Source organism: Lagopus leucura, unplaced genomic scaffold (assembly GCF_019238085.1).
Source record: "Lagopus leucura isolate 7727_CA_CO unplaced genomic scaffold, USGS_WTPT01 Super-Scaffold_100034, whole genome shotgun sequence".
NCBI lineage: Eukaryota > Metazoa > Chordata > Aves > Galliformes > Phasianidae > Lagopus > Lagopus leucura.
Window position 1 is genome coordinate 1734704 of NW_024962283.1, and position 11549 is coordinate 1746252.

The 11549-nt window shown below is 50.6% G+C and overlaps 1 long non-coding RNA gene across 1 annotated transcript; it reads right to left on the reverse strand.

Moving 5' to 3' along the window:
- Positions 1 to 10470: 10470 nt before the first annotated feature.
- Positions 10471 to 10765, reverse strand: LOC122186175. Its single transcript, XR_006181078.1, has 2 exons — positions 10678 to 10765; positions 10471 to 10546 (listed from the first exon to the last, which is right to left on the reverse strand). It is a non-coding gene; the product is annotated as an uncharacterized LOC122186175 (long non-coding RNA).
- Positions 10766 to 11549: the final 784 nt, after the last annotated feature.

Below are 11549 nucleotides of genomic sequence, written 5' to 3' on the forward strand. Positions count from 1 at the left end.
GACGGACAGAGGGGCTGTGAACCATTTCAAAAATCCCCTCGACAGTCATTGTCAAGCCTCTATGACTTCATCTTTGTTACTGTTATGTTTTTGAGAGTCAAGAATAACACCGACTTTCCATATCTTGTGGTTTTTGGAGGGTGTGAATAAATTCTCTTGCTGTGAGTTATTTAGGTATCAGTAAACCCAACCATTGAGCAATATGCAGAGCCCACGGTGGAGATGTGGCAGGCAAAGATTCACCATCATGACACATCCTGAGCTTCTAAATGTCAAGTCAAAACCACCAAGACGTGCAGATGTCTCTCACATTCATTACAGGTCTGCTCAGCCACATCAGCTTGAACTTGAAAATGGTGGCACATGGCTTGTCCTTCTACATTCACACCTTACACACCTGATTGAATACAAAAATCAAAGCTGAGTCCATCTCAGAAGTACTTGGAGGTCATCTCCCTCTGCTGGTGTTGCTCATGTTATCCAGTTGAGAGCAGCAAACAGGATACATTAGGCCATGTCAACCAGAAGACTACAAAACACTCTGGAGAGCCAAATCAGGGCTGGTTTTGGTCTCAGGATTCATTCAGTGAGTCCCCGTGTTCGCTTCACTCCTTTAAGTTCTCAAGGCTGGAAAGAACAGCAGCGAGGGGGCAATGAATGAGGCACCCCAAAGTCACAGCGCTCCCTAAAGGCAGCCTTACACCACCATGGCTGCTTCCTCCCTCGTCTCTTGATTTTTCCCTTCATTCTTTACTCCAGAAGACCCTTTGTATTTTTGCTTTCCCTTTGCAGTGCTCCTCAGCTGACCTAAAGCCCACGAACACACACAGCAAGCCTTCATTTTACTCCATGGCTTCCAACTCCAGCTCAAGAGGAAGAAACCTCCTACACGAACAAGTGCATTAAGAACAGGAGGAGAGGGAGAGACCTCATTTAAGACCATACAAGGGGAAATTGCAAAAAATTACCTAAACCTTTAGGAACATATTTATATTTTGATTTCATGTAATATTACTTCCTGGTTTCCAGCACATATTCCCTGGGCGTCCCCTATCAAATATCAGGCAGTATTAAATCACTGATCCCTGATCCCCGTAGCTCTCAGAAAAACATCTGTACTAATTTGTTGGTTTTCCTTAACACGAGGGCCAGATGAACTCCTCCAGGGCTCAGCCAAGTGAGATCGCTGACAGATGCAGAATAAAAGTGCAAAGATTTTTCCTTTATTAAAAATAAGGTTCCACACTCCAAGCCCCGAGCTTGTCATTTGCCAGAGTGATGAAATGACACGCGGCAACCTTGATCCAGCACTGTTGTGGATACAAAAACAGGGTTCTTACCTAATGCAAGCAATTGGTTTCTGACAGCACATCCAAATTGGCACGGGCCAACGAGGTGAGGGGTCCAGAGTCTGGATGCGGTGCCTTTTTGCTAGGGGTCTCTGAAATGACTCAGTTGTTGAAGTTCACTGATCTGTGAATGCAGCAGTTCTGGCACTCAGCTCTCTGCTGTCAGGGCTCTGCCTGCAGCGCTGCCAAACCTGGCTGCAGCACTTCGACACAGAGCCGCATTCTTAGCGGGGACAGCGGTGTGAAAGCAAGCCAGCTCTTTGTCCTTGTTCACAGCAAGGTACAACAGCCCCAAGCAGCAGCAGTGACTGCTGCCAGAACAAACTGCACAGCCAGCACCACCTTTGGGGGGCACCTTCTGACCTCCCTTCCCTCTGAGTCACACAGAGACCAAAGCTGTACCACGCTGTTTGTGGAAGCAAGAAGGCAAGAAGTAAGAGGGCAACCTTCAGTTTGCTGAATCACCTCAGCCACGTTCCACAGCAACAGCCTCACACATCCCAGCAAGGTGCACGGGCATCTGGCCATTGCACGGCCATGGGTACGTTTTGTAGATGAAGCTATGATGCTCTTTGTCCTGCCTTAGGAAAGGCACTACACACCAAAAACAGTCAATTGCAACTCTGACAAAGAACCACCGTTCCCCAGAAAGGGCATAATTTTCATAGTAGAAGCTCCCTTCCAAGTTCAGAAGAGCCCCAGGAGATGCTGGGCACAAGTCACAGTCCTGCTGCAGGCCTATGAAGCTCCCACTAGTCACAAAAGAACCTCAGCTGTCTCCAAGAAGCACGGCTCAAGTCAGGGCCACTCATCTCAGGAACCAGTGGCATCTTCCCAGTTGCCACAGGAACCTGGCAGAGCTGGGCTGCTACTGGAGCAGACTCAGTATTCTCTTCCCTCCCTTTTCTACAATGGGACAATTCAAGAACTAACACAGCACGGTTCTTCCCTGGGGACACTTACATTGGAACAGGACAGGCTGGGTAGGGGATTCAGATGGCATTCTGCTGTGGCTACACGCTCAGAAGCTCACTGTGAGGTCTCAGCACACCACTGACTGCTTTCATGTCCTAAGGAAGCACGAGGGCTTAAACTTCCTCACGTCATCCAGGATGCTGAAGCAGTGCTGGAGGCCAGCCTTGCACTGACAGGGATATTAATAAGGGGAAGACACAGCTGTCAGTACAACCCAGCCCCACAAGAGCCACCCCAAACCTCATCATCCCACACCACACTGCATCCAGTGACACAGCTGCGTTCGTGCTGGTGGCTCATGGTGGGCATTCCCCCTCCAGCCCCTTCTCAAGCAGCAGTGACACAGTGCAGGAAACCACAGAAACCAGCATCCCTCCACCAGCAGCCCGCAGAGCAGCCCAGCCTGGGCACTGGTCAGCCCATTGACAGCTGTATCTGTTTTCAATAAACTTTTATAGCCTGTCAATGCGCTGAATCCTACGCAATAAAATCTGTCATAAAAAAGGCCTTGCAGTGCCAGTGTCTTTTCTTTTTCCCTTTTAATTTGAGGACAGCTGGGAGGGACCAATTCAAGGGCCAAGTCCATAAGATGTTTTTTTTTGAGAGAAAAAAAAAAAACAAAACAACTCTTAATTACAATGGGAATTTTCAGAGCCTCCTTGTGGGGAGAGCAGCCATCTTCAGAAGTGACTTCATTTCCAGAGCTGGCTTCCCTCCCAGTATTTGAACAAGCAAGGAAAGAAAAGTTCAGAAAGGAGATAGGTTTCAAGTTTGGCTTCAATGGCCATAAACTGGCCTTTAAAGCTGCAGGCAGGCTGTGGGATGGTTTGCTGGAGTCCCAAACTCCAGGCCATAGACCTTCAGGAGCAGACTTAATGCCTGGCACAGATAAGGAACCTGAAAATCCTCCATTGGCCAACCTGTAGATTTACCCTGCCTGGCTTCTCCATCTCCTCTTATAAAGAGCCAGGGTCTAAAATCCCTGGTTTGTATTCCCTTCCCAACATCAGAACTTTTGGGATCACCATTACAGCCATGTTGAGCCAGTTCCAATCCCCTGCACATAGGCAAGTGAAGAGAGAGGGGCATTTAAGAGCAGTTATGAGATCCCAGTGGAGCACAGCAGGAGACACAGAGCACATGGAGACTAAGAGCCAACAGCCTCTTTATTCTCTACCTTTAAGATGGAGATAACCTTGTCTCAATGAGCATCTTAGGAAGATAAACGTGGTGCCAGCGATCACAAACTCCATCTCTCTCAGGATATCCCAATTCCCAGGCCTGCAGGCAGCTGCTGAGGGCAGCTCTCACCGCAGCTGATGGCTGTTTGGTTATCAGGCTGAGCTCTCACTGCAAGGAGCAGGGCTTTGACAAAGCTCCTGCAGCCCCAGGGACAAAAGCTATGAGTAAGCAGGAGGAATTTTCCCTGCTTGCATTGTTTGGACTGTCAGTCACCCCAAGTAGTACATGAGCCTGAGAGTGAGCTGCAAATACTGTGTCCCAGCATGTGGCCCAGGGAGGGGATGCACGCAGGCACGGTGCAAACAGCTGGAGCTATGGACAGCTGCTCTCCACCACAGCACACTGACTGATGCAGCCTCTCACAGAGACGTCAGCTTTCACTTGTGTTTGAGGAAAGATAAGTCACTAATGACCACTGCTTAAATGATTCTTGGCAGGAAGAAAAACACAGAGGTCCTTTATGAAGGGTTGCTCTTTATCTGTCAGAATAGCAGCGCCAGTTCATTTCTTGGTTTCATGCTGGATGCTGTCTCTGGAGCGGGCTGGGGGATGCACATGGGGGAAGAGCTGCTTTCCCAGTCCTCCAGACAAGATGCTGATGTCTGAGAGTGATTGACCGCCCGCTGGAGTCCCACAGCTCCATCCACCAATAGCAGCTCCTCAATTTAAGCTTCTCTTTTCTTCCTGATGAAAAGTGGGGAACTGACAGCAGTCAGATGGAACAGCCAGGGAAGAGGAAAGCTCCTGTGCCCCCACCTGGGGATCAGCTTGGACTGCACAGCCAGGTGATAGAGCCCAGGAGGGTGATGACATACACCCATGGGCAGCCCTTGGGATCACTTGTTCTATCCAGCAGCCTAAGCAGCAGCTCTCTACGAAGGTCTGCCAGCACTCTGGCACAATCAGTGCCTATTCTCCAAATGATATCACAAGAAAATCCAAGGCAACAAGCCATTCCCAGGCTGCAGGAGGCTTCCTCCAAACTTGCATGGCTTCAGAAGCCACTTGCTTTCCCATCTACCCTGTATGTTTTCTAAGTCTCTGCTCCCCATCCTTCTCAATGCACAAACTCCTGCATGGCAGCAAAGCCCAGCTGCACACCTCTTGGCACAGAGCAGGCACAGTGAGGGCTGTGTTCGCCAGATGCATTACAAGGAGCAGGAGACTCCCTTCTGCCAGGGGTCCTCAGGGGTCACTTTTCCTCCCCATCTGCCCAGAGATGGATGGCCAGACTGCCCGACCAACTGGTGAGAGTTAACCGGTGCCTCAAAGCATGCTGAGAGGCTTCCATGACAGGTACTACATCGCTGAGAGCTCTGTTATGTCATTCCACCAACCCCTTGGCCAAAAATCTGCCTTTACAGAAAAGATCCAGACACCAAATAGGTTATTAAGTGAGGATGTCTGACAGTAGTTCAGCTACAGAGAGATGTTAAATAGGAACAATGAAACGATACTCACATTTGAGGATGCTGTATATCTTCAAAGCACTTCACCAAAACATTAACTGATTATACCCAAAAATAAATTGCTCACAGCTGTTACTGAGATCCATGAGGTATTCAGAAGAAATGGATGGGACATCATCCATCCTGGAACATACAACATGTGCTGCAGTGTAATCAAGAGCTCAAAGGAAATAACTCGCAGGGAGCTCAGCTTTTAGCACCCCTTCGCCGCACACCTCAAAGCAGGGCTTGTTGTTAGGGGAAGGAGCCCAAGCTACCTCCTCTCAGCTGCAGATGAAAGCTGTGACGGAGCCAAAGCCCTGTTCAAAGTTCAATGTCACAGTTACAACTCCTATTCCTATTTTACCTTAGCAGGAATGATGTGCACTTCTGTGCATGCCAGACAACTGAAGACATTTACAGTGTTTACAGCTGCAAACCAAGAAGAGAACATACATCTGGCCCTGCTTTAGTAAACACTGCAGGCTCATCCAGCAACCCCATTTGCACCCATCTGCATCAACTTAAGCACAGCCCTCACCACCACTCCACAGCACGGTGTTCAAGAATTCAGACTATCAGTGCACACCCATAACAGCATCCCACCCCCAGAGCAGGGAGCAGCAAACAGGTGCAGCACAAAGCCTCGTGGCTGGAGCTGCTTTTGGTAGCACAGTCAGAAGAGCACCAGGGCACTGGCATCTCAACAATCCCAGGAGAAGTATTTGCACACAACTATTGGCAAGCTCTCCAGCACTGGAGCTGGTTCCTGGCCTGCTCCCCACCACAGCACAGCATTTGCCCAAGCAGATGCCTGGAAGGACACGAGCAGGGATCTGGCATCTGCAATAACTATTAAGGTATAAAAGGTTGTTTGTTAGCAGGGCAGCATGTGGCTGATTGCTGCCATGGCTCTGTGTCTGCCACTGACCCACTTCGCTGTTTGCTTGTGTTCCCAAAGGATGGAGCAGCCCTGAAAACATGCCTGAACCCAACCACTTCCACACCCAGTACCAAGGCATCAGGCCTGGCCCTTACAGCCAGTGCCCCCCCCAAAGCAAGGCTGCCATGGGAACACCCAGTGGGGTGCAATGCACAGGGCAAAGCTGGCAGCTTTCCGGATGCCAATGGAGAAGAAGGCAGCAGACCAGGCAAACTCATGTCTGCAGAGGACTACGGTGTTACAAATAGCTTGTACGAGGGAGCAGAGAAACCAAAGCTTGCTAGGAAAACAGCAGAGATGTATGGAAGACACGCTGACGCAGCCCACATCTAGAGGAAAGAATAACAGCCCCTCATTTTCACGAGCATTAGAGCTCACAGCATGCTCAGTCTCACAGGAGTTCTGGTTTCAGCCCATTCTACCATTCACACACCGTGTGCTGGAGATCATCCTGCAACACATCATCAACATCTCCAAAGAATCCCAAGGTGACTGCATTTAAAATGAAACTTGCAGTACCCTCCAGGAAAGCCTTGGAGCTGACGTGCCCAGGGTAACAGAGACAGCAACCTATTTCGGGATGAGTCGTTGCAAAGCAGCAGCCTGTGGTGCTGTGCCAGACTCTGCACCTGGGGAGAATCCACCACCTTTCTGTGGCTTGCCCTCAGTTCACACCACACCAGCTCCAAAGTAGCAGCCTGGTGGGTTTCATTTTGCAAACCCCATTTTGGTGGGTGTTTCCATGCTTGCAGAGTACCAGGAATACATTATCATGTTTTTTAGGCTCTGCAAGGCAGGAATTGTGTCCTTATTACAGTGTCAAAACTTGCCTCAATCTGTATTACTTGAAGCCAACTGTGAACACACACCCTGCAAACTGTTTCAGCTTGAGGGATTTGTCCAAGGACAGCAGCGTGGCATGGGGGCTGAACACCTCACCCCCATCCTGTTCATGGCAGAAAAATATCCTCATAATACTACAAAGCACTCAGCTTGAGATGTTATAAAAGCTGATACCAAGGGACAGAGAAAAGAAGGATGCTCCAAGAGGTGCTATGGATATCAGTCAAGAGAAACACCTCCAGATGCAGCTCTTATTTAGGATCTGCAGCATGAGATGCAAGGCAGACTGTCAGCAGGTTGTAGCTCAGAACTGGGGGTCTGGAAATAATGCTTAAAAACCTCAGTGTGGGGCATCAGAGGAGAAAGAACCAAGAGCTGCCACAGCTCAGCACTGCAGTGCATTGAAAGAACTGCATGCAAGTTCCAGGGGTGGGCACAAGCTGTGCCCAGAGCTGAGCAATGGGGTGACATAAGGCAGATGCTCAGAGCTGCCTATGACTGCAGGAGGGTCTGTGCATCCACACAGCCAAGGGAGAACTGTGGATGGGCAAAGCACACACAGCACCTGCTCATGCTGTGCCTGGATCCAGTCAGCACTGTCAGCCTCTCACTTAAAAAAAAAAACCCCAACAAATAGAGTTTTCTCCCATCCAAACCTCTCTCCTTCCCCCTCTGAGCTCATTCATGGCTCAGGCTCCGGGACAGCTGCCTGGCTGCCAAGTCCCCCCAGCTCACTCCTCGCCTCAGCACAGAGCAACATGAGCAGGATGATAGCAGGGCCAGCTGTGAGAAATCACTGCACCACTCAAAACAACTGCAGCAGAGAGCGAGCAGGGGAAAAAAAACATAAAACTGCAGCAAGCCCCTCAACTCCGTCCCCTCTGCCTGCCCACTGTGGTCTCATTGTTACAGCGATCCTCAAGTCACCAAGCCAGCCCTGGCCAAAATGACAGCTCATTAGGAACAGTTAAAAAACTACAATGGGTGGGGAGTGCAGAGCCCAGGGAGCAGGCAGTGGATTTTTTCACACCTAGGTGATTGTTTAGAGCACAGCTCAGGTCGATGGAAGTGACCTGGATCCCGGCTGGGCGCAGGGCCAGCAGGCTGCAGTGTGAAGCCCTCAGCTGCTGCAGAGCCCTGCTGACACCCCAGTGCTGCTCGGTGTGAGCTGGGAGCCTGCAGGGCCTTGTAAGCATTTACATTTTATGCAGTCTCTGCTTCCAAGGGTTGCCAAGCTCTTAACCTGCAAGCTCAAATCAAACCCAGAGCCTTCTCTATGGATAACAAACAAAAAAACCCTGTTTGGCTACAGCCACTTACTGCCCCCTGAAACTCCACAGGAACCATTTTTGTTTAAATGAGAGCACAAAGAAGGCAGTGATGCCCATGCTTATGTTTGTGGAAACATATTGTTTCCCCATGGTGACTTGCAGAGTGGGCTCCCAGCCGTCCTCAAGTGACACCAAGCATCAGCACAGGGATGCTGAGGGGATGGAGCTGCTCACCAAACACAGACATCAGGAACAGCACAATCTCAATAGCTTGGCAAGACAGACAGGATTTGGAAAGGCAAATATGCCCAGGAACCCCACTGATAGCAGCTTTGGCAGTCAAACCAACTGTGGCTTGCTGTCCCCAAGAGGACAGCAGTGCTGGGGACACAGCTGACCCCAGCAAGGCAGGAGCAGAGCTCTGTCTCTGCACATGGGACTGAGATGGGGCTCAGAATGCCATGGCAGCTGCTGCTGGTGACAGGACTGCGTGGGAAGCTGAGAAAGAGCAGCAGCACTCAGGCAGTTAAGAACAATTTTTTCTCAGTGTATCACCTTACTGCTCCACAGCCCTCAAGGCAGGCCCTGCAGCCCCTCTGTGGCAGGGCAGCATGGGGCCCTGCAGCCCATTTCAATTTGAAGCCACTCCCAGGCGATCATGCTATTGTCCCACTTTCCCTGTTTGCTGGCTGGCACAGCATCTGGGAGGCACAGCATGGCTGCTCCCCCTCTGCACCTCCTGCTCACGTGGGATACCAGCCATGGCACAGAGCTCTGGGAATTTCCCTCAAGGTTTTAGGTGAGTCTCTGCCTCTGGGATGCTCAGATGCACCCTAAAAATCAGCACCCCCACAACATGCCTCCACACCTCCTCTGTGCTGCACTAGCTCCAGAGGAACAGCAGAGCCCTGATCTGTCGACTCTATTTAGCTTTGCTGCAGGCACATCTGATGAAGCAGAGCTAGAGGTTATGCTGCCTGTTACAAAGCTGGAAATAAGGTTGCAAGAAAAAAATGAACCAACCAAGATAACAGTTCTAGGATGTGCCTGTCACCAGGATGCCTCTGGAGCTGCATGCACCTTCATCTCCCTAATGCACAGTGGTGTTTCTGTACAGAGTTCCTCCAGCACGAACCCTCCCCAGCTTTACTCCCTGCAGGGCAGTGCCCCCACCCTGTTGTGCAGCCATCCCCAGAGTTCTGCCTCTCCTGGATGTGGGCTAAGCACAAGGGAAAGGAACAGGGCTTCACCTCTGCTGTGCAGGGGACGCTTGACTCTTCAGAAGCAGCACTGATTGCACGCGTTTCAGCAAGCCCACGGGCTCCCACATCCTCTCAGCACATGAAGGAACAGCTGACTGTTAGCTAGTCAGGACTCTGGTCCAGATGAACTCCTCCCTTCCTGTCCTCTGCCTTCCAGAAAGCCGCTCTCTCCCTTTGGACAAGTTGATCTCTCACCTACAGCAAAGGCTCTGCCCTCAATAGTGAGAGCAGGAGCTTCTCCAACCTCTTCTGAGATTGCTGTTCCTTGCCAAGTCTCCAGCAGAAGCATCCTGACAGCCTGCTGCCCTCGTTTCCCTGTACCACCTCTTCCCACAGAACAAGCTTGCTGCCACCAGGTGGGATAGCACAAGCTTATCTCTGCCCAAACACTGCTTTTGGGCAACCAGTTTCTTTTTCTTCCATTCCTGCATTGTCTGAGGCTTTGATGTGTGCACAGAAGGGAGGACAGATGGACAGGCTGTGCCCTGTGGGACAGCGATTGCAGGATGAGGTAAGGCAGAAGGAAGTGGGTGCTGTAGGCTGAAGGACAGCTGTAGCTGTTCCCAGGATCTGGAGCAAGCTAATTGATAAATAGCAGAGTCAGAGCTAGAGGAAAGCTGGGCATTCACAGCCAAGAAAGCCTAACTGCTTTGGAAGACATTCTGGCCTTTGTTACACAATTTCCATGCAAAGCACTCACTGTACTCAGAGAGCGAGAGGTGAACAGGGGATAGATAACGCACAGCCCTCACTCATTGCACAGCCCAAAGCACAGCTCAGCGCCATCCTCCAGCTTCCCACCTAGCAAAGAGCACAGCCTGCAGCAGCCAGCACTGCAGCTCGTCCTGGCAACTGCCACTGGAGGAAGCAGAGTAAGGAGCAGCAAGGTTTCAGCCTCAGAGCAGCAGCTCCTGTTGCTTTCACAGTGCCCATGGCCCCTTGGAGCCTCAGATGATGGTAAGCCAAAGTCTTCCAAAAGGAAGACTTAAGAACAGCCAACCAAGAGGTAAATAAAAACTAGTTAGAAGCACCACAATTCACAATTCAGTAAGCCAGCCTAGTGCTGGCCCAGACAACAGCTACATTAACAGAAACCCAGGTCTATTCCCACCAACCAACAAGTTCAACCATGCCTTACCTTACCCAAGCAAACAGCATCCGAGGTCCAGCCAGCACTGCTGCCTGATGCTCAAGATGATCTGACTGAAGGAACCTGGAACAGAAGGAAAAAAGCTGTAAGCCTTCCAAAAGATCCAGGCATAACATGCTCACCACCTCCCTACTGCTCCTCAAGGCTTTGCCTTCCTTTGTCACCCCCAACCCTCCCACCAACACCAAACATACCCAGAGCACTGCACTGCCTTGCCCAACCACTCCACCAAAAAGCAGCCAGCCTCAGCTCAGCCTGACTTATATCAGCTCCCCAGCCCTGTGAGGACAGATGATTACTCTTCTCCAGGTGGGACAGGTTACTCTATGAGCCCCACAGGTGTCCTGGGGAGCTCTTCTAGATGCAATTTGAGCCACTGCTTCTGCAAGACTCAGCAAGCTTTGTATTTCTATGCTTCCCAGCCACAGCAGCAGGACGTGGGCAAAGCCTGTGTGTGCGTGCACCAAACACACGTGCACACCATCGTGTGCAAATTATCTGTCTTCCATTTGTGTTTGGTTTGGCTGCACAGCCTGCTCTCTGCAGGCTCAGCCAGTGGATATCCCGGCTCAGATAAACAGCAGACAGCTGCTGGGAGTCAGAGATATTCTGGTGATTAACAGCTGTGTGGGTCTATGCAGCAGAGCCCCCCGACCCCTGAGATCCCTCCTGAACAGGCTGTTTCTTTTCAGATTTCTGTTTGTCAGGGGAAGGCTGGGAGTGATCAGAGGAGATTCTCTGTGAAAGTCGCAGGTGAAACCCAGTGAGAAGAAGCTGCAGCCCCAAATCCTGTCCCTTCCTCGCCACAGCAACGTTTGAGCTTTGCCAATGGCTCTTGCGCAGCACTGCAGTGCCAACAGCAAAAATGAGACTGCTCAGTCTGAATTCCCTAAGATGGAATTCAGAGATGATCATTTCCAAAGATCTGAGGACATTCCAGGACGATGCTCTGGCTGGAAGGAGGGCTTCTTTCTGTTAGAGAAGAGAACAGAAAGGGATGGAAATCCATCCCTGGTGTGGGACGCCTTACTTACAAGCCAAAGACTTTTTGATGGATGAAGGGGGT